The 21,487-nt window shown below is 41.2% G+C and overlaps 2 long non-coding RNA genes across 4 annotated transcripts in view; both read left to right on the plus strand.

Moving 5' to 3' along the window:
- LOC121027521 (uncharacterized) overlaps nt 1-18,499 on the plus strand; it is a 64,602-nt gene extending 46,103 nt beyond the window's left edge. For both annotated transcript variants that reach the window (XR_005788779.1, XR_005788778.1), the window contains one exon: nt 18,392-18,499. This is a non-coding gene — a long non-coding RNA (uncharacterized LOC121027521). The remainder of the gene's footprint in view (nt 1-18,391) is intronic.
- Nucleotides 18,500-18,586: 87 nt separating this feature from the next.
- Nucleotides 18,587-21,189, plus strand: LOC121027520 (uncharacterized). 2 transcript variants are annotated; one of them, XR_005788776.1, is made up of 2 exons: nt 18,587-18,789; nt 19,070-21,189. It is a non-coding gene; the product is annotated as an uncharacterized LOC121027520 (long non-coding RNA). The 2 variants fall into 2 exon arrangements; XR_005788777.1 differs by lacking the exon at nt 18,587-18,789 and adding an exon at nt 18,800-18,929.
- The last annotated feature ends 298 nt before the right edge of the window (nt 21,190-21,487 follow it).

A 21,487-nucleotide genomic window follows, 5' to 3' on the forward strand; every position in this document is an offset into this window, starting at 1 on the left:
TTTTTTTTAATTTTTTTTTCAACGTTTATTTATTTTTTGGGGGGACAGAGAGAGACAGAGCATGAACGGGCGAGGGGCAGAGAGAGAGGGAGACACAGAATCGGAAACAGGCTCCAGGCTCTGAGCCATCAGCCCAGAGCCTGATGCGGGGCTCAAACTCACAGACCGCGAGATCGTGACCTGGCTGAAGTCAGACGCTTAACCGACTGCGCCACCCAGGCGCCCCCTGATTAATATTTTAAAAGATTTCCTTGGTAGCCAGAGAGAACAATTAGGAGGCTATTGCATAAGGTCAGGTGAGGGAAATAAATTGTGTCTTGGGGTAGGGTAGAGGGAGGGGTAATGAAGATAAGTGGATGCATTTGAGATATTTTATGGAGTTAGATTATTGGACTTGATATAAGGGGTGATGAGGGAAAGAGGTTAAGGATGGTTGTAGGTTTTGGCTTACAGACTGGGTTCATGATAAAGACATTACTGAAACAGGGAAGTCTGGAAGAGGAGCAGGTTTGGGGGAGAAAATTAGGAGTTTTGCTAAGTTTGAGACCTCTACACATTAAGTTTGAGATCTCTACTAGGCATTGATGTGGAAATGTCACCTAGACGTTTGAATATCTGGCTAGAGTTTAAGGGAGATACTTGTACAGGGATCTCTCATGGAAGTCATCAATATATGGGTGGTATTTGAAGCCATAGGGCTGGATGAGATCCCAAGGGGGTAAGGGAAGATAGAAAAGAGAGGTCTTGCCCCAGTGTTGGACATGTGAGGGTTCAGAGGGAAGCAAAGGATGATGAATGGCAACTGAGACCAAGAAGGAGACACCTGTGTTTAGTAGGAAAACAAAGATACCATAATGTCATAACTGAGAAAAGAAGAGAATTTTACACTGAGGTGGTGGTTGGGAAGTTGAGTTGAATAAGATCAGAAAAATGACCATTATATTTGGTAATGTAAAGTTCACTGGTGACTTGAAAAAAAGCAGTTACTGTGCCATCATGGGAACAGAAGTCTGATTAGAATGGGATGAAGAGAGATTGGGGGTAAGGAAGTAAAAGATGGTGACTATTAATAGCTTTCTGGATGTTTTTCTTTGAAATGGTTGTAACAGGTGAACAGACACATGGAATCAATAGGAAATTTTTGTTATTCAGTATAGAAGATTTGCAGTGTTCCTGGTAAAATTTGTATGCTTTTTGGAACAAGAGATAAATTGGTGGTAAGAGAAAAGTAGTTGTGATGACTCCTGATCTATTTATTTTTCTTCTAGATATTTCTTACACCTTGTAAATAGTTACCTATTTTACAAAGATAACTATGACACATGTTTCTTCTCTTTTTACAAATCCTTAGGACTTTTTCTGCTTCTCATGACAAGCCACAAGACTTTTCAAGGAAATATTTTCCTGCACCGTTGGCTCATTTCTTCATAGTCAGCTCTGGGGCCATGGAGCTTTGGGCAGAAAGATGTGATTCTGTGTCCTGTTGGGACTGAGCTTACATTCGAGGCTGGAAGAATATTTTGACAGTTGGTTCCTGTCCATAAAATCCTGTTGGGCTAGTAGTTGCTGTGCTCTGCAACTTTGGGTTTCAAAAGGGGAGACGGTTTTGTGATTTTTTTTTTTTTAATATAGGGATGTGCAAAGAATGAAATGCAATATTGCAATTTTCACAGCATCATGGCTTGAGTAAGAGGAAAGTCTGTTTTTAAAAGAGGAACCTATTTTTAAGAGGACTTAGAGTTGGTGAGCTTTTCTTATGTTTGGAATAAGAGAAATATACTTCTGGACTGGTGGGTAGTACTGTGGTTTATCCTGAACAAGCCAAGGTGAACAGGGACTAATCTATTCTCTGAAGAGCTGGGTTTTGTGCAGCAAATTGGAATTACCCAAGTTCCTCTATACAGTCTGTGCAACATGAAAAGTCAGTATAGAAAATCCTTATTGACTTGATGATATGGCTGTGTGATGAAAGCAGTAATCATGTTTAGACCAGCTATGAAACAAAATGCAATCCTCACGCTCGCTCACTGCCCGTGATAGGATTATATTCTGATTGACTGAAAATGTGGTCAGCAGGAGGATCATTTGGCAGCAGAAGAGGCCGATTTTTCTGATGATCCAGAAATCAGATTTTGATTCTGATGATTAGATATTTGGCTTATAGTCTTCGCACTTCTAAAGAATGCCGCCAAGGTCAGTCTGCCTTATATACTTTGGAGAATGAATGAATAATGGTTTATTATAACAACAAATAAGTCAACTTAAGCCTTATGACTCACTGCTATTATCCTTCACCAAGCAAATTCAGCCCTCCTGTCTGGATGGGTAGTGTGAGATTTACAGATGCTAGAGAGCTGCCATTTGGTTTTATTATTTGAGGAAAGAGTATAGACATTTATTTTGAGGGGAATTTAACTTGATAATATGACAAATACTGAAATACTCATGGAACAGTCTCTTAAAATCAATTTCAGATAGGATTCTTTAACTTTAAATTTAAATTGAGAAGTTTTTATTGTAGAGGTAATATGTTTGAATTGAAGAAAATCAAGCAGAATAGAAAAGTATAAAATAAAAGTCTCATGCAAACTCTAAGCTCAGCCACACTTCCCAGAGAGAACCGCTGTGAGTAGTTTCTTGTGCAGGGTGCTAACTATATGTTCAGCACGGTGCTAAATTATTTACATGGCTATTTCGTGTAGGCCTCACAACAACCCTTAAAGCGCATAGTGTTATTCCCATTTTAAATATACGGACCATGCGGCACAGTGTGGTTGAGTAGTTCCTTTAAGGTCATTGAGTTCATTAGTAGGAGACCTGGTTGCAAAGTAGGCAGTCTATTTTCGGATGTCATGCCTTTAATCAAGGGTGGCACTACGTATCCCGCTCTGAAATGAACTGCCTCTGACTATTCAGCCAGTATTTCTTCGTCATCCTTCCACAGAGGTAGACGTAGATACACCCTGTTTTTTCTCATATTTGCATGAAAGTCTATGGTATAGATGTACTATCATGCATTTATCAAATTCTCTATTGAAGGTTTTTTTAGTTTTTTGCTATTACAAATATCCTACAGATAATTTTACACATATATCAACTATTTTTGTAGGATAAATCCCTACAGGTGAAATTCATTGGTCAAAGAGTATAGCATTTCCAACTTGGATTAATATTGCCATAGTGCCCCCTCCCCAAAATTGGTACTAATTTATAATCTTGCCAATGATGTATGAGATTCAAGATTAAGTATTAGAAAACTATGAAAATCATTGGTAGTCTGTAAAATATGGTATCTCATTTTTGTTTTAATTTGCATTTATTAATTATGAGTGATATGTTTTTTTTAAATGTAATGTTTTTTAATGAAATTTATTGTCAAATTGGTTTCCATACAACACCCAGTGCTCATCCCAAAAGGTGCCCTCCACAATACCCATCACCCACCCTCCCCTACCTCCCATGCCCCATCAACCCTCAATTTGTTCTGTTTTTAAGAGTCTCTTATGCTTTGGCTGTCTTCCACTCTAACCTCTTTTTTTTTTTTTTTCCTTCCCGTCCCCCATGGGTTTCTGTTAACTTTCTCAGGATCCACAGTTATGAGTGATATTGAATATCTTTTCATATATTTACTGACCATTTATATTTCTTTTAATATAAGTGGCTGGTTTATGTGTTTTCCCAATTTTTCTGTTAGATTATTTTGTTTTTCATATAATTAGTCTCTTGTATGTTTTGTAATTTTTTTATAAGTTTACAGTTTTTATTTTGACTTTTGTCAAAAAGAACTTTTTAGGATTTATGCATTCAAATTTAGCAATTTCTTTATGGTTTTTCCCATTCTTGAGTAATAATAAAGATTATTCATCTAGGTGTTATATTAGTATTTTTGTGCTTTCTTATTTATATATTTGAATTTTTGTTCTGTTTGCAATTTATTATTTTAAAATTTTATTTATTTATTTATTTATTTATTTATTTATTTATTTATAATTTACATCCAAGTAAGTTAACATATAGTCCAACGATGATTTCAGGAGTAGATTCCTTACTACCCCTTACCCATTTAGTCCACCCCCCTCCCACAATCCCTCCAGCAACCCTCTGTTTGCTCTCTATATTAAAGAGTTTCCTTCCTTTGCCTTATGTTCATCTGTTTTGTTTCTTAAATTCCTCATAGGAGTAAAGTGATATGATATTTATCTTTCTCTGATGGTCTAATTTTGCATAGCATAATATTTGCTAGTTCTATCCACATAGTTGCAAATGGCAAGATTTCATTCTTTTTGTTCGCTGGGTAATACTACATTACATATATATGTGTGTGTGTGTGTGTGTGTGTGTGTGTGTGTGTGTGTATGTATATATATGTGTATATATGTGTGTATATATATACACACACAGCACCTTCTTTATCCATTCATCTGTTGATGATCATTTGGGCTCTTTCCATACTTTGGCTATTGTCAATAGCACTGCTATAAACATTGGGGTGCATGTGCCCCTTCGAGATAGCACATCTGTATCCTTTGGATAAATACCTAGTAGTGCAATTGCTGGGTTGTGGGGTAGTTCTATTTTTAGTTTTTTGAGGAACCTCCATAGCGTTCTCCAGAGTGGCTGCACCAGTTTGCATTCCTGCCAGCAGTGCAAAAGAGATGCTCTTTCTCTGCATCCTCGCTAACACCTGTTGTTGCCTGAGTTGTTCATGTTAGCCATTCTGACAAGTGTGAGGTGGTATCTCATTGTGTTTTGTATTTCCCTGATGATGAGTGATGTTGAGCATTTTTTCAGGTGTCTGTTAGTCATCTGCATATCTTCTTTGGAGAAGGGTCTATTCATGTCTTTTGCCCATTTCTTCACTGGGTTATTTGTTTTTTGGGTGTTGCGTTTGATCAGTTCTTTATAGATTTTGGATACTAACCCTTTGTCTGATATGTCATTTGCAAATATCTTTCCCCATTCCATTGGTTGCCTTTTAGTTTTGCTGATTGTTTCCTTCATTGTGCAGAAGCTTTTTATTTTGATAAGGTCCCAATAGTTCATTTTTGCTTTTGTTTCCCTTGCCTCTGGAGAGGAGTTGAGTAAGAAGTTGCTGCGGCCGAGGCCAAAGAGGTTTTTGCTTGCTTTTTCCTCTAGGGTTTTGATGACTTCCTGACTCATGTTTAGGTGTTTCATCCATTTTGAGTTTATTTTTATGTATGGTTGGTGTAAGAAAGTAGTCCAGGGTCATTTTTCTGCATATTGCTGTCTAGTTTTCCCAGCACCACTTGCTGAAGAGACTGCCTTTATTCCTTTGGGTATTCTTTCCTGCTTTGTCAAAGATTAGTTGACCATTAAATTTTTTTAATGTTTGTTTATTTTTGAGAGAGAAAGAGTGAGTGGGGGAGGGGCAGAGGGAGAGGGGGACAGAGGATCCAAAGTGGGCTCTGTGACATCAGTGAGCCTGATGTAAGGCTCGAATTCACAGAACCATGAGATCACCACCTGAGCCGAATTCAGACAGTCAGCTGACTGAGCCACCTAGAGGCCCCTGCAATTTATTTTTGTATAAGCAGCAGTTTAATTTTGCAAATGGCTAGTCAACTGGCTCAATATTATTAGATAATTCCACAATTTTTATTAAATTTATTCAATAAATATACTATATTGCATTATTACTTACCTTATAATATACTGAATATCTACATTTGTTAGGTCTGATTATACTAGTGTCAATGGCAAACTTTCTAATTAGCATAGCTTTCTAATGTATTTTCATATTTGATAAAGCTATAACTCATTTTCCTCTGACTGTTCTTACAATGTTTATTTTTGCACATGAACTTCTGTCACTTTGTCAACTTGAAAAAATATTTCTAGGTTAATTTAAGGAGTACTGGTTAGTTTATAATACCCTTTTCCAATCCAAGAATAATATATACTTTCTATTTATTCAAATATTCTTTAAGTTTCTCAGGACTGTTTTAAGTTGCTTCAGATAGGTCCTGTTTATTTCATATCACGTGAATTCTAATTCTTAATGACAGTCATGATATGGATCTTGTGGCAACGATCCATTTTGTTTCCCTTCTCTCCCCTGTGTTCTCCACTTGGTTGCCTCTCCGGTGTTCCACTTTCCCCACACTTCTGGCTCCCTGTTTTTTGGTCTTCCCACCTGCTCTTTCTATTGCTTGTTTAGCTCAGAAGGAGGATATATGCAACGGACAGAAATAGACTTTGATAGTTTGTTTTTCTTTGACCATTGGCTACTTATGAAAGAATGAAAATGTTCCTTTCTGTATTTCCTTTCCTTACTCCTTCCTTACTCCTTTCCTTACTCCTTCAAATATGTTGAAAGAATAAGAAATCATTTTAACCAGTATGAAGGGAAATTTGGGGTATGGTATTTTGCAAAGTATGGTCCAGGAAAATCCAGAAAAAAACTTACCAGAGATACTTAATAAAATCTAGATCCCTGAGCCCATCCTCAGACCTGCAGAATCAGAATTTTCAGATGCAATGCCTAGAAATCTGCATCTTCAATAAATACCTCAAGTCAGTGCTTCTTTGTCTGTACTGTGCATGTGAATCACATGGGCCTTGTGTTACAATGCAGATGCTGAGTCAGCAGGGTTGGGGGAGAGCTGTGATTCTGCATTTCTAACCAGCTCTCCGCTGGCAGTGATGCATCTGTTCTGGCAACACCTTGAGTAGCAAGGCTATAGGTACTTTTTTGCTCCCTAAATGTGAGAACCACTGAACTACCTGGAGTGGGGCGCTAAAGATAGAAAGAAGGCTTTCTCTGTGAAAAAAGGCCTTAAGAATGTTCATTCCCCTGTGTTGAATGTGGAACCATGCCCCTGCTCCTCTTTTTTTCTGCTTCATCAACTTTAACCTGTTCAGCTTAAACCTATTCATTGTGGTTTAGTTCACCCTGATTCCTGAGCCAGTTTTGACAAGGGCAAGGGCTGTAGGAGTAGCCTCTTCCAAGCCCTTCCTGGGACCCAGCCATGACTCCTGGTGTGATGGACTTCGCCAAAGCTCTTTTATTGATGTGTAATCTGAGGCTTGCAAAATACAAAAGACTTCTTCATAGGATATCTGTGAATATCTATGGTGCCCATGTCCTTTTCTTCTGGACAGACTGAGCTGGTATGGTAAGTACAGTGTGGTTAGAGGGCCCCTGCCATTGGGATTTGACTAAAGTATTGTACAGATGACTTCTAATAAGCAGAATTACTGAATGAAGACTAAGTTTCCCTTTTCACCTTCACTTCTGACCACAAGAATGAGAACCTGAATGACCCATGAAACTCTCTGCTGTGGCCTCTTCCAGCCCACAACGTCCTTCATTCTCCCACAGGCCTTGCCAGCACTGTTTTCCTACTGGCACCCCACATTTGATATGGCTTAGTAAGTCTATAGTTGTGGAATATAAGTTTCTGTTCTTATACAGCACATCGGTTTGTTTGTAGGCCACATCCGCCATTTGCTCTCCATAAACTGTATGCTAACGTTGGTAAGTAAACAAGCCAGTCATGCTCTCTTTAGAATAAAAAAAAAATCCATACTGGGTATCAGTAGGGCTGCTGAATATGACTATGTGTTGTGAAACTCCAGAGGATGTGATTCACATTTGCAAATGGCCCTCCTGAGGTTCTGCAACGTGGTGGCCCTAATACTAATATACTTGCAAAAATCATGAAATTGGGAGGCTAGTCTGTGTAGTAGGGGGATATTGGTTACAGGAAACAACATGGGGAAGAAAAGAAACATATTGAGGCTACTCAAGTTTTTGTGCAAAAGAAAGTGTGTTTTCCCTTACAAATGACCAAAAATTTGAAAATAAGTGATAAGATTGTATTAGGACTCTTAGACATAATAACTGAAACTTAAATCAAGCCAGTGAAATAAAAGGGGAGTTTACTGGCCTATGTAATCCAAGAAAGGATTGATCAGTGAAATGTGGAGAGAAGAGTGATACAGTTAGAACCAGGAACTACTGTAACTAGAGATTCAAATGCTTTTAGAATTTTTTTTTTTTTTTTGGTCTCTGAATGTCAGCTTCATTCTCTCTGCAGGCTGCCTTCCTCTGTGTGGTAGAAAACATGGCCCACTGATAGCTCCCCAGTTTTACATTTTAAGTCTTTCATTCCTAGACACTGATTCTCTGTCTTGGGTCCAATGTGCAGAATCCCAAGGGAAGGCTCTGGTTGGCCTGGCTTGGGCCAACTGGCTGTGGCCAGGTAGGCAAGGTCTTGGAGAAAAATGGCAGTTCTTCTATAGGAATCACACAGTTAAAATGGAGTTAAGTTTGGAAAAATTCCCAGAAGGAAAGTCTCTTGGGCAGGCCACATAGTAAATGTCCACTATGAAGCTCATTCGTCCTTCTGTAATCTCAGGGGATTGCTATAGACCACATGAAATCCCATCCGTATTCAGCAAAAATGCAGCTCTCTTCTGGCCTGCGGTTTCACTAAAGGCTTTACCCTAATGTTGTTAGAAGGGGCAGCTGTATCACAGCAATAGTTGCTTATTTATTCACTGTAGTGACAGTTACATTTCATGGAGCAGCTGCTGAAGCCAAAAATGTTCAGCAAGGGCAAAATGTGATAAAAGCTCAATGCAATTTGCTTGTGCATTATTAAGTTTTAATTTTTGGTTCAGGAATAAATTTTGTTTTCTGTAGCTATTTTCAACTTGTTGCTACAGTTGAAAAAGAAATGAATTACTCCCACTCTACCAATTAAACTGGCTGGAAAACCCTCTTGGATTTAAGACCTGAATTAACTTTGAGTAGAAACACAGGCAAAGTAGAGTTTATTTGGGGGTGGAAGTAGGGTCCCACTTGTGCTAGGGAATGAATTTACCATGGAGTTCACTTTTCTGCATCACTGTTTCTTTACCTGTAAAGTGAGAATAGAATTAACACCTTGCTGTGTGGATCAAGTGAATTAATGAATGGATGGCACTTTGAATGTATAGCACTAAATGTTAGCTAGTGTTGCTATATTGTTAATGCAATATTTTGTGTTAAATGAGCAATTTTTTAGTCAATAATCTTATTTACAAATTTAAAAAGTAGAGTTTATTATAAAGCTACATTAGACGTTGTCATGGGCAAAAAGTTAAGTATAGGAAAACCGCAAATAGACAGGAGTCAGGAATGGATATAATCTCTCTTTCCCCGAGGCTATGTGGTTTCTTACCCCTCATTCTCTAGGTTGCTTTTCCATTCTCTTCTCAGATCAGCTTCTTCTCTATTCTTGCTTGCTGCTCTCATGGCCCATGCTAGAACCTACTCATGGCTTTGGTTTTGCCCTCAGACCTACGTAGTTCTTAGTTCCAGAGCCCATCACAATTTGGTACATTCTCAGTGTCAGTTAGAGTCTTGTTAGAGAACAGCTGACCAGCCCTTGGCTTTGGATAAAATGTTCCATTCTGGGATATCCCATGAGCTATGATCAAAGAGCAGAGGTGTTGAATAAAACCACCTGGGGCTGTCCCTTCAGCGAGGGCTAAGGTCCAGGCAATTGCCAGAGAGAGGACTGTGGGCAAGAAAGATGTCTGAGACCATGTATACTACAAACGGTTATGAGTGAAATGAAGGTCCTTCCTGTTATAAATCCTGAGGATGGGAATGTTTAGTGCTCCGGGGTTACCATGCTGGTGGAGGTGCCAAACATGGTGTTCTAGAGGTTGATACCAAGCCACTCTCTAGACGTAAACATGTCAGCGGGGTTACATCAAAAGATGATCATTCAGGAGAACAGCTCTTTAACATGTGTGAGCCTCAGTTTCATCTCTAAGAGTGTCTACCTCACAGGGTATTCGGATTAGGTGAGGACAAGCATCATATATCTGAACAAGACACTTGGCACCCAGTAGGTGCTCAGTAAATGTTATCGCCTTCTCTTTTCTTTTCCTCCTGCTTATGCATTGCCCACTGTGGAAATAGATCCATCTAAAACAGGCAATTGAAATGATTTTCCTATTTTGTTGTACTTGAAAATAAATTTAATTATTTGTAAGTCATTGATTTAAATAATGTCTATCCAAACACCTTACTAGATTTTTCCTGTTTCTGATAGTAAAAGGAAAATCAGAACCACTTAATACTTTTTATTGATTTCTTGAGATAAATGCTGGTGTGACTTTGCAAGTGTCGTTTGTGTATTGAATTTGTAATAACAGACTACTTCAGGATTCTCTCCTAGTATGCAGCTGTCTCTGTAAGATGGTGGTGTTGTCTCTCAGACGCAGCCACCTGGAGAGGCAAGCATTTCCTAGGCCGCTTCCTGATCTCCTTCAGTATTCAGATAAGAGCACCTGGCTCTTTTACCTTCTTAGCCCCCCGACGACACGCTGTCTTCTGGGTGAAGCATTCTTACTCATCTCAAGACTCATGTGTGCAACTCTGTTCTTAATCCTCTCTTCTCTTTCCTCTGTGCCCTTTCCTCTTCTGCAGTTTTCACCTCTCCTGTAGGCCACGAAGCACTGACATTTGCCCTCATCTTAGGAAAGTCCTTTCAAACCTGCTGCCTTTTCCAGCTACCCCTATTTCTCTTCCTCTGCCGAATTTCCACAAAGCGCGGTATGGGTTGATTTTCCCTGCTTTCTCATGCCTCCGTCACTCTCAAACCGATTGACCATGATGTTTCAGCCCATCCACTCTACAGTTCTGCTCTCCAAAGCCATTATGGTCATCTAACGTTAAATCATATAACCTCCTAACGTCTGATATTGGTTACCATCTCTTTCTTGCTGAGATGTGCTACTTCCTTGGATTCTATGATGCAAGGCTTTGCTGCTTATTTCCCTGCCTCTATGTGGACCTCCTATCCTCCTTGCCACCTCATATTCTATTGGTTTCTTTTGTAGGACTTGACATCATTTATTAACTTACTTGTGTAGTGTGTGTCTGCACTAGACCATAAGCTGCAGGAAGGCAAGGCCATGTGCATCTTGTTCACCACTGCAACCCACTGATACTACCTTTCTCTTTGTCTCTGAGAATGCATTTGTCTCCTCTCCCTCACCCTCTCATCTAACGAGGCATGGAGGCCAATTCTACCTCCAAGTTATCTCTCAACTTGATCTGTACATTCCCATTTGCACTGCACAGCTTGAAGGTCTCATGATGGCTCAGCAGAGTTGGCTGAGGGATGAGTTGACAAATTGGTATCCCTGCTTCCAGCCTATCCCCACGCCACTCTGTCCCTTGCACCGCTATCAAGCTGACCTTCCTAAAACACAGCTTGGGTCACCTCACACCCTGCTGTGGACTTCAAATTCATCATAATAGGTTACTCAATCAAGTCTGTATTCCTTTCCCTTCATATGCTGCTCTCAGTTTACCTTTGATGCTTCTCTCCTGCTGCTCCCTATCCTGCTGACTTGTGTGCATATGAGAAACTGGGCTGCCATAAGCCTGCAAGGGAGGGGCGATGGGTCTACCTTATATTTCTCCACACTAGTGTCCATGCCACTCTAGAGGCCCAGGTTGCACCTACTTAATTGGGAAGGTGAGACAAACTTAAAAAATAGTATCTGTAGGACAGACTAGAGAAACACAATAGCTAAACGCATGCAATATACTCAATATACTGTTTTATTCAACTTGGAATGAATATATGTGACTCTGGTGGCAGGATTAAAATAAATGTCTCAAGATTGAAATAGACAGTAAAGAACAGTGGTTGAGCACATGGACTCTGAAACTAAACTGACTGGATTGGAGAAGCAGTTCTACCATTTACTAGCCATGTAACTCTGAGCAAGCCACTTAAACCCTCTGTGACTCAGTTTTCCTCATCCGTTAAATGGGGATGATGGAGTTGTGAAAATTACGTAAGCGAATACATACAAGATGTTTAAAAGAGGGCCTGGCACGTAGTAAGCCCTATATAACTTTTAGGTATTAGTGGTATTGAATCAACAAATATTCATCAAATATATACAATGGGCAAGGCATTATATAACCTTATCGGATAAGGTATGAGGAAGAAAAGGGGGAAGGAGAAGGTGAAAGTGGGAAAGAATGTCTAGGATAATTCTCATTTTTCTGGCTTGCACAAACACTCAGTGAAATGGATACTGTTCACTAGGGAAACACAGAAAGAATAGCAGGGAGTAGAACCCTATGTGCTCGAGCTTTATTTATAATTTCCATTGGTTTATTCTTAGGCCTTTTCAACTAGCCATTACTTCTCAAAGTGGGGAACACACAAATGTATATATTATTTTGAAATAACTTTAAGGACCAAGAAGCGCATATCTTTAGGTAGGTTCAAAAAAGATTTCAGAAATAGGAAGAAGTAAAGGTTTAAGGCCCATATTCCTATTCTAAACAGTCCCCAAGAGAAACCATTGGTGAAATGAGAAAATGCACCAGATGAGGATAGGATAATGGTGGGCTCGCTCTACTTCCTAGAAGTGAGGTATGACGTCAGCACCTGCTTTCCCCATTTCTCCCCATTTCCCCATTTCTCCATGGGCCCAGCCAGGGTCATGATCTAGGTCTGAGCTGCCTAGTCTCTGCTTTTCTAAGTTAAAGCAGCCAGTGTTTAGAGATAACTGATAGAACAGTAGTGACAGATATGGGGAGTTTGTATTGTTATGAATAATGATTAACTATCACTTCCTCAGCACTCGTGCGCAAGATATCGTATTAAGTATGCTAAGTAAGTGAATATCAGTGCAAGATGTGGCTTACCCCCTCACTGTACAAATGAGCGAAGTGGGGTCACGGAGATTTCATAGAATGCATAAGATCTCACAGCCTGTTATTGTTACTAACAAGCTGGCAGTGCAACAAGGCTGACGAGGAACCAACTGGACACTATGACGTCATTCCGATTCCTCAATCTTTTTTCAGATATTGATAAAATCAAGTGATTTCTACACCTTGTGTCTTCTCACAATTTAACTAACTCTGTACCTGACAATCTTTAAAAAGACAAAGTATAATTTTCAGAGACAGTAGTGTGTCCTTTTGAACCCAACCCACTCAGGTTTTTGAAAACCGTGAACATTGCATTGAGCTGAATTATTTCTTTTTTTCCCCCTATCTTGATCCTCATGTATATCTCTTTTTAATACCCCATTTAAAATAATGTAGATAGAAAAATGGTGATGGCATCTTGTCTCTGTGTGTGTGTGTATTTGTGTGTAGTGAAGAAAGAAATCTACCTAAAATTTCCACCCTCACGGTGGTTTGTGAACCCACACCTTTTCTTCCCACCGAGGTTAAAGAAAGAATAATCACACAAGTCTGGGGGGTTATTCTTCCGCTGGCTAAAATGGCCTGGTAAATACCCTGAACAATCTCTCCCCTCTGTTATCTCTGAATCCTCTCACATGCTCCGCGTTCTGCTTCTGGAAAACCCAGATGCTCTGGGCTCTGGCTTCGTCTCTGCCTAACATCTGATTTGAAACACTGCACTGAAGCCATCTGCTGTATTTGGGGAATAAAGGCGTGGGGGTGAGCAATGCTTTTACAAATGTGTCCAAATAGGGCAATCGAGAGAAGGATAGATAATAAGACGGGGTTGCCTGTTTGGTGCCGAGCCCTCCGATCGGCTACCCGGCGACTTCTCAGGGTATTTGCGTTCTCTGCCTCACGCCAAGCTTGCCTCGGCTTGTGCATCTCACTGTTCCTTGGCAGTACGATATCTGGAATATCCTCTGACTAAACTGAACATTTTTAATGGCGAAATGAGAATTCTGAAGTTCAGAAACAGACTGTGATGGATTGAAAAGTTGCTATTCTTGAAGGATGCGCTTGAGTTCCTCAGCATCCTTTGTGACATGCATATCTGGAACAGCTATGATTCTTGTTTCCTTCCCTCACCGTGGACCCATTTCCAACCGAGCTGGATGTGTGCCCTTTCCAGCTCTGCGCGGGGATTTTGGTGGGCTGTTTGCAGGTTTTATTGAACATCTGTAAATCCTCAGCTTGGGTATGCTTCCAGCTACTACTTTAATCTGTTCCTGGGATGCAGCGCTCTAGGTTTTTAGCAGAGGGGGCTGGGGAGACATCTGTTCGCTGCTGCAAGTGGAAAATCGAATGGTGAACTCAAGTTTCCCATGTGCGAGGGAGCATGATGAGGAGCCCCTGTGGGACCTCAGTTACCTTCCTTAGCACACTACACTCCCTTTTTCCAGAGAAGTGAAGTCTCTGAGAATCATGTTTTTCAAATTATCGTACATGAAGCATACAGGGCTGCATGGGGCAGGGAAATCATACATAAATTTTTTTTTTCAAACATTCTTTCTGCAAGAGGAGTCTGAGAGTAGGGAGGCGTCTGTGGGGCTCACGGAGACACCTCATGGAGACAGGGTGAGTGAGCGGGGAGAGGATGGGAAGGCGGCTGGCATCACCTGGGGCGGAGGAGGGTGCCGAAGGATCGGGCGGGTGGGCACAACGGGAAACCACGCCAACCAACATCTGTGCTGTGTCTCTGTGCCAGCTCTTGGTGCTTGACTCCTCGTGGAGGCTGGATCTGTGCGTAGCCAAAACCTGTTGCATTGCTGGCTTGTGTGTGAATTTTCCAAGGCTTTGGCTCACGTACTCTGCAGCCTGTCCACAAAGCACGCTGGTTCCACCCACGAGAAAAGCGACTCACTCAGAACCCGCTGCTGTCCCAGCGTTTCTCCTGGAAGCTGTGTTTGTCTCTGGATGGTGTCGGGTGTGTTGATTTCCACCCGACTTTTCAGCATGTTTCTGTCAGTCTCTCAGGAGTGAGTGTTTGCTGAGATTTTTTTTTTTAATCATTCTACAAACATGTGAAATACTCCCACAGTTTTTCACACAATCTGGGAAGTTCAAATATTCTTCTCTAATCTTTGAAGACACTGATAGTCAATTTAGAACTTGAAAATCCCAAAATCTCAAGTCAAGAAAAAAGTTTTTCTTCTAAAAACAACAACACACCATTAATCAAACCCGCTGGACATTTAGGCCTCCCCACTTCCCTCCACCCCTTAAGAAAGGACACTGCAAGAGTAAACTGAAGCTACTTTGTGCTGACCCTGGCGTTTTCTTGCTATCATCTGAATACTTAAAAAATGCGTATGTTAATGGGTTTGCATTGATAACCTCCTGTCCTGGCAGGAGTGCCCAAGGAACTGTCCTTTTTTTTTTTTTTTTTTAATTATTATATAAGTGGGAAAACTTCATTCGTTTCTTTCAAACCCAGAAAGAAGACCCCCAGACTGACAGTTTCAACTTAATATATGAAAATAATAACACTAATGAATGTCATTAACTGACCACTCTTCTGGGCCAGACCCTTTATGAATGCTGCCTTCAATCCCACAACATCCCTTCAAATCATTATTGTCATCCCCATTTTTGAAAAATAGAAAAATCAAGGCTCCAGGTTACATGAATTGATGAAGTTCACGTAGCTGCTGAGTGATGGCGTTGGAATTTGAACTTGGCTCTCTCTGAATCCCAGTCTCATGATCTTTACTGATGTCTTTCTCCAGCATGAATTGCATTCTCTGAGAGGACTAAGAATGTCAAGCAAATTGTACTTGAGAGACATTGGTAATTAGGGCAGCAGAGGTAGTAATCACAGCATTTGCTTATTAATTACAGAGCAGTGGCCCACTAAACGCAGGAACCGTTACATGCATTATCTTACTGAGTTCTCCCAACTATAGAGCCTGTCTTCCTCGACCTTTAAGTTGCCCTAACACAGTGATACACCTTGGAGTCCTTGGTAAGTGCCAAGACATGGCACAGTCATCTACTGCCATTGCCCAAGACCCGGGTTCCAGGATCCTCCTCCTTCATGCCTGCCCTGCTTCTGTTTGGTTCTAGTCCCCAAGTCTCAGCTCCAAAGAATATCCCTTTTCACTTTCAACCCTGCTTTCGTCTTTTTGATATATTAGCTGCTATTGTTTGTCTCTGCTGGACCCCCAACACCAAAGACTTTGGTTGCCACTCACTCTGGTATTATTTGACTGATCTGGTAGGACAGCCCACCCAGAATCAAATTAAATTGGAAGGTCAGGTCGGCTGGGAAGCTGTCAGGGAGGAAGCCCTACCCAGACTCAGCTTAAATTGGGAGGTCAGCTGGGTCATTTCCTAGGGTGTCAGTAATTCAGAGCACTAGAATATTCCTGGGCTCTAAACTATCCGTGGAAATATGAAAAGATAGAGAAAAATGATATTTCTGGAACTCCTCTCAGGGTTAGGAAACCACAGAGAAGCTGCTTTGGAGGGAAGGTGATGAGACACTGAAGGTAAATTCTTGAGTAGTTTAGCAAGAGCCCAATTGCTAAGAAAAAAGGGGAGATAGAATTTGATAGACAGCAGTTCTTTCTCATCTCAGCCCTCAACATCTTCCATAGATAGTGTCAAACAGCTATTTTTTAAAAAATAATACCCGATTAAGGACCACCAAGTTGTTAGCTTGCTAGGCATCCAGTACATCTCGGTCTAATGCTAACTCCAACAGTTCCAGAATCTAGGTGTTAGAATTAGGTTCCTTGGCTAGTACTCAAGCACCAGTTCCTCCTCCTGTGAAGCATATTTAGACTAGTTATAGACATCACCATCATCATTGTCATCGTCACATTTTCAGATGAGGAATTCTGAAAGTATTTTACCTATAAAATACTCAAGGTTTTTCATCCAGGAAAAAGTGATGGCTTCTAAAACTGCACCTTGAAAGGGAAACTAACACTATTCCAAAAATCTAACAGTGGTCATAGAAGACTAGAACTGGTCTTCCATATTTCCTGTGAAATGAACTGCCTCTGTATCTCTTCCTAGTATGTTTGGAATGCTTATTTCTCTCTTTTGTTTCCCATTGTTTTAAAGTAGGCTCCATGCCCAATGTGGAGCCCAGCGTGAGGCTTGAACACATGACCCTAAGATCCAGACCTGAGCTGAGATCAAGAGTTGGACGCTTAACCGACTAAGCCACCGAGGCACCCCTTGGAATGCTTATTTCTTAAAAGCATCCTAACTTATGCTGAGAGAAAGTGAGTTATATTACTGCTTGTTCTAGAATATGTTCTCGATGAATAATAATAAGCACATATGTATCTATAGTGATGACACTTAAAGGACATTTTTATATTCTTTCTCAATTGCTTCCATCTGACCAAGAGTAATGTTGGGTTCCCTTGGTTGAGGAGCATTTCCATTAAAGTGTCTGGAGGGTTCTTTTGTTTAGGGCTAAATAACTGAGGGGGAAGGAACTCAAGATGACCTAAGAAGTAAACGCTACACATTACATCAAGAGTGAACTCAAATTTAAATATATTTTTAAAATTCAAACCATATACAGGCATCCCTGTGGTATGAGAGTTCTGATGCATTCTGGGAGCTCTAGATTGGAGGTGGTTTGGGGTTGGTGATGCCCTTCTTAGCCACTTTTTAATCTCTCCTCCGTGGCTGTGTCTCATTCACAACAGACTCCATGGCTGCCGGGGCTGGAGGCAGTGTCCTGGGGACGTCCTCTAGGAGTGCTGGTCCTGGCTGTTAGCTCAGTTCTGCCCACTGGATTGTTAAGAGAGAAGTCCGGGGTCCACGTGGACTGCAGGGCTGGTTGCAAAGTCATGGACCCACTGAGGCAATGTAACACATAGCTCGTCTTTCTTTACCCGGAGAGTAAAGCATGTTTCTCTCTTTGTTCTACCTGTTGAAAATTAGCAAAGAACAATAATCTAGGGAAGACCCTTGAAAACAAAAAGAAAGAAAAAGAAAAAGAAAAAGAAGAACTAGGAAGGAAAGAAGAAAAAAAGTGAGGCGGAGCCTAAGAAAGCAGACCCAGACCTTTGACCCTTGCTTCAGCCACCCGTGCTCTGTCATTATCTCGTTTCCTGTACTGAAGTTCTTCTGAATCAGATTTTAATTGAAAAAGGAGTCTACGACAAAGATGAAAAAAATTAAAAACGATTTATCTTGTTCAGTCCCTTCATTACACACATGAGTAAAACGTGCTCTAAGCAGGCTTTAATAGCTAGGAATATCAGAAATACCATGTACTCTCTTCTCTGTTTGGGGCTTAGTAAAATATATTGTGCATTATAATGATGACCTGTTATGACTAGCTACATGGAAGTTAGATATCATCTGTATTCACACAGTCTTTCCAGAAAATATTACTCCCATCCTGCGGCAGGAGTGCTCCATTCCCTTGTGCGGGTGAGAAAAATTCCTTGGGAATAATAATATCTTCTCCCTTAGAAGTGCTTCCTGTATTGCAAAGTTGCTGCCATATGGTTCCTGTAAAGGTTCTGCCAAAATCCCTGTGGTTCTCGCAAGAGCCTCTACCTCCTCTGTTCTTTTAATCTCCTGCTGTGGCGGCAGACATGGGAGAGACAGACAAGCTGCAAAGGGAAGTCGATGAAATGAAATTAAAGCCCTACAACTGTGTTTGTGTCAATGTAGATGGGGGTCCCCCCTCCTCGGTTTGCTCGCAGAGGTGGGTGTGAGAACCTATAGGAGTGTCTGGAAGAGATCCTGCGGAAGTCATTTTGCCCAGAGCTGGAGGAGAAGCAAAAGGCAAGTATCAAGTCTCTGGAAGGCCCTGGTGGGGAGATAGCGGAGGGGGGTGGGGGCTGGGGGTGGCATTTCAAGGGGGACAAGCTTTGTGGAATTTTTACTTTCTAGAGGGAAGAGAACGGTAGCTGGAGACTGGTCTGCATTTGTAAAACAACATAGCAAGACTACCATTCCTGACTCTGTTCTGGCAGACGGGGGAGAAACAGGCTTGGTGCCCATGTGGGGACTGTTTTTTTTTTTTTTTTTCTCCTTTCATGATGGCTTTGAGTCCCTTCTGTTTCTTGGTGAGCTGTGTTTTGGTTGCTAAGTTGGGTGTGGATTTGTTTTGTATACCTGCACGTGTATAGTTTTTTTTTTTTTTTAATCTTTAATAATAACTTATGTGGATCATCAGTTTCTATTTTGCTATCGCTGTTCAAATTAGGTAAGATGAATACAGAATTTTGGTATCTGCAACTCATTCCGAAAATTGTACTGAAGAAATAAAATTCCTAGCCTGGGCTTGCTGAAACTGACAAGCCCATTGGGGTTTATGTTTCTGACCTAATATCACTTCCTTCCCAGCTGTCGAGATGTGGACCCATCAGAAGTTTTGCCACACGTGTTGGGGAGCAGAGAGGTGAGACAAAGGTCGCCTGGGATAGCACGCATACCGGTCTTCATGCTAGCCAGAGGTCCGTGCGTGTAAGTTCTGTGGGTGATCTTCCTCCGCCTTGGCAAGTGATTGCCACTGCGCGCTTCTCCACGGATCCTTCTCCTGCGCCGGCTTGGGGATGTTGTACCTCTGATGTCGCTGGTGGGCCCGGGGCTTCCGCCGGGTTTGACTGAGACCGTGAACGGCTCTCACTCCCCCCCACCCCTTCTCTCTCCCCTATTTGAATTGTCTGTGTGTGCTTGAAGATGAGGTAATTAAATACATCCTTGAAGGATACAGAAAGCAATAACACTCCTCTCCTTGCCTGATTCTGGGGGAGCACAATTCCTTAAACTACCAGGTTGGCTTGTCAAATGAGGTATTGTTTTTCAAAATATAGCCTGAACGGCATCCGTTATAATTAAGGCTTCTGGCTTTCGGTTTAAAGTGATATTTGCCAGTAAAAGCCTGCCAAAAAATAAATAAATAAAAGCGGGCTTACCGTTAAATATTGATTTAAGCTTGGAAACTGGCTCCAAATTTTGTTATACCAGTCTTGATCTCTGTGGCCTCTGGGCATCTGTTTCAATTTGGTCAAATTGAAATGGGGAGGGACAGTGCCAGGCTAACAGCAAGGTGATCCAATATAGTACGATGAGTTGTATTTGATGAAAAAGAGCCAGGCAGAGTCATCTACAGATCCCGGGGACAGGTGAACTGGGCTCAGCTACAATAAGAGCTGATGGGCATCTTAACTCATCTTATGGGCTGACCTGAGCCGATGATGGGTTTTCTGTAATGTAAACAATGTTGAGTAATCTTTTGGGGGCAGTATGGGATTTTTGTTTTGTGTTGTTTCTGCCTTTCTGCATATCCTGCTAGGTGCAGGCTTCTCCTCCAGCTGGCCACTTTCCTCAGGATCCTTTCATGTCACTGGCAGGGATACTAAACAGCCCAGATCGAAAACTTTTTCCTGTGAACTGAATTTCTCGCTCCCTAACTGGAGGTTTTCTCCTATCCAGGAGAAAAGGGAAGGTCCTCAGGAGAATTTTCTCCCCCGGAATGTATTTACTTGAGGCTTGTTATTATCCACCTCTGTCTCTGACAAGAGAAGGCAAACAGGAAGAGGAGGGTTAAAAGTTCCTGAAAAAAGGGCTCTTGATGAGACTGAGCTCCACGGGTGCAGAGTGCCTGAGATCCATTCATTTCGACAACCTCGGTTATTCCGGTGCCTCTCATCATCTGTAAAGTTAACAAGGGCTGATAAGACATGATGAGGCAGGGTACTGGTTTGTATTTCCAGCCTCATAAATATTTCACAATACCATTTTCTTACAATCAGATACATTAGTTTGCCAAGTGTGGATGCTGCTGGATGCTCGCTCGGTGCTGGTGTTTCACAAAAGCCCTGCTTTTAAACCGGCACATTTAGGGCCTTGAGGTGCACATCACTTGCCACTGTACCTTGCTTTCAAATGCATGTTCTAATTCGGGTGAGAGAGTTGCTGTCTGACCTCTAGAAACTGCTGCTGTCTACCTTGAAAAATATATTGTTATGCTCTACAGGCAAAAAAGCATCCCTCTTAGCCACATTCTCATATTCTTTTTCGTTTTCCAGCCCTGCTATGCCCTTGTGTTTCTTTGTACTTCACACTGTGGACAGTAGAATCAGGAGCCAGAGGGTGAATTTAATTTGGAACAGACCCCCCTGTCTTGATAGAACTGCCTTTACTCAGGCTTAAACACAGCAACCTGCAATTTCCTGAGGCCGTAACTCAGCCGGGGCTCTCACAGGCTCTAAAAATGAAGTCCAGACTCAGCACCTCTCAGAGCTCACCCAGCTCCTACCAACAACACAGAGTGGTGCGGACGCCCGAGTCAGTCGAGTAGCAATGGTTTTCTCCCTGATGTAATCAAACGGAGTGCACGGATATCACTTGATTAACAGCTGCGGTATTAATTTCCCTTTTTGGTTGCTTGACTCACAGCAAGAATCATGTCAAGGCAGCAGAGAAGCAATTAAATTGATTTTAATCTTTGTCAGAGAAGATAACATGCCTCTTTCTCTTCTCATTTAAATAATTAAAGTTTCAGTAGGTATTATTTCTGGCTTTAAAGAAATTGGTATCTTAATGTAATAGAATCCTTGTAATTATATACTTAATGGTTCTTAATAAGTTAATCATGGTTTTTCATTTAAAATGTATTTTTTACTTATTAAATTTTTTTGTTATAGTATCTTTGCTTTTAAGGAGAAGGGGGGAAACACAAAGAAATAGATATAAAACAGTTCTGTCATTTCTCATTATTAATCCTTTCAACAGCTATCTCCTCCTCCTTTTGTGGTG

This window comes from Herpailurus yagouaroundi, unplaced genomic scaffold, assembly GCF_014898765.1.
Source record: "Herpailurus yagouaroundi ecotype Mexico unplaced genomic scaffold, PumYag 77, whole genome shotgun sequence".
NCBI lineage: Eukaryota > Metazoa > Chordata > Mammalia > Carnivora > Felidae > Herpailurus > Herpailurus yagouaroundi.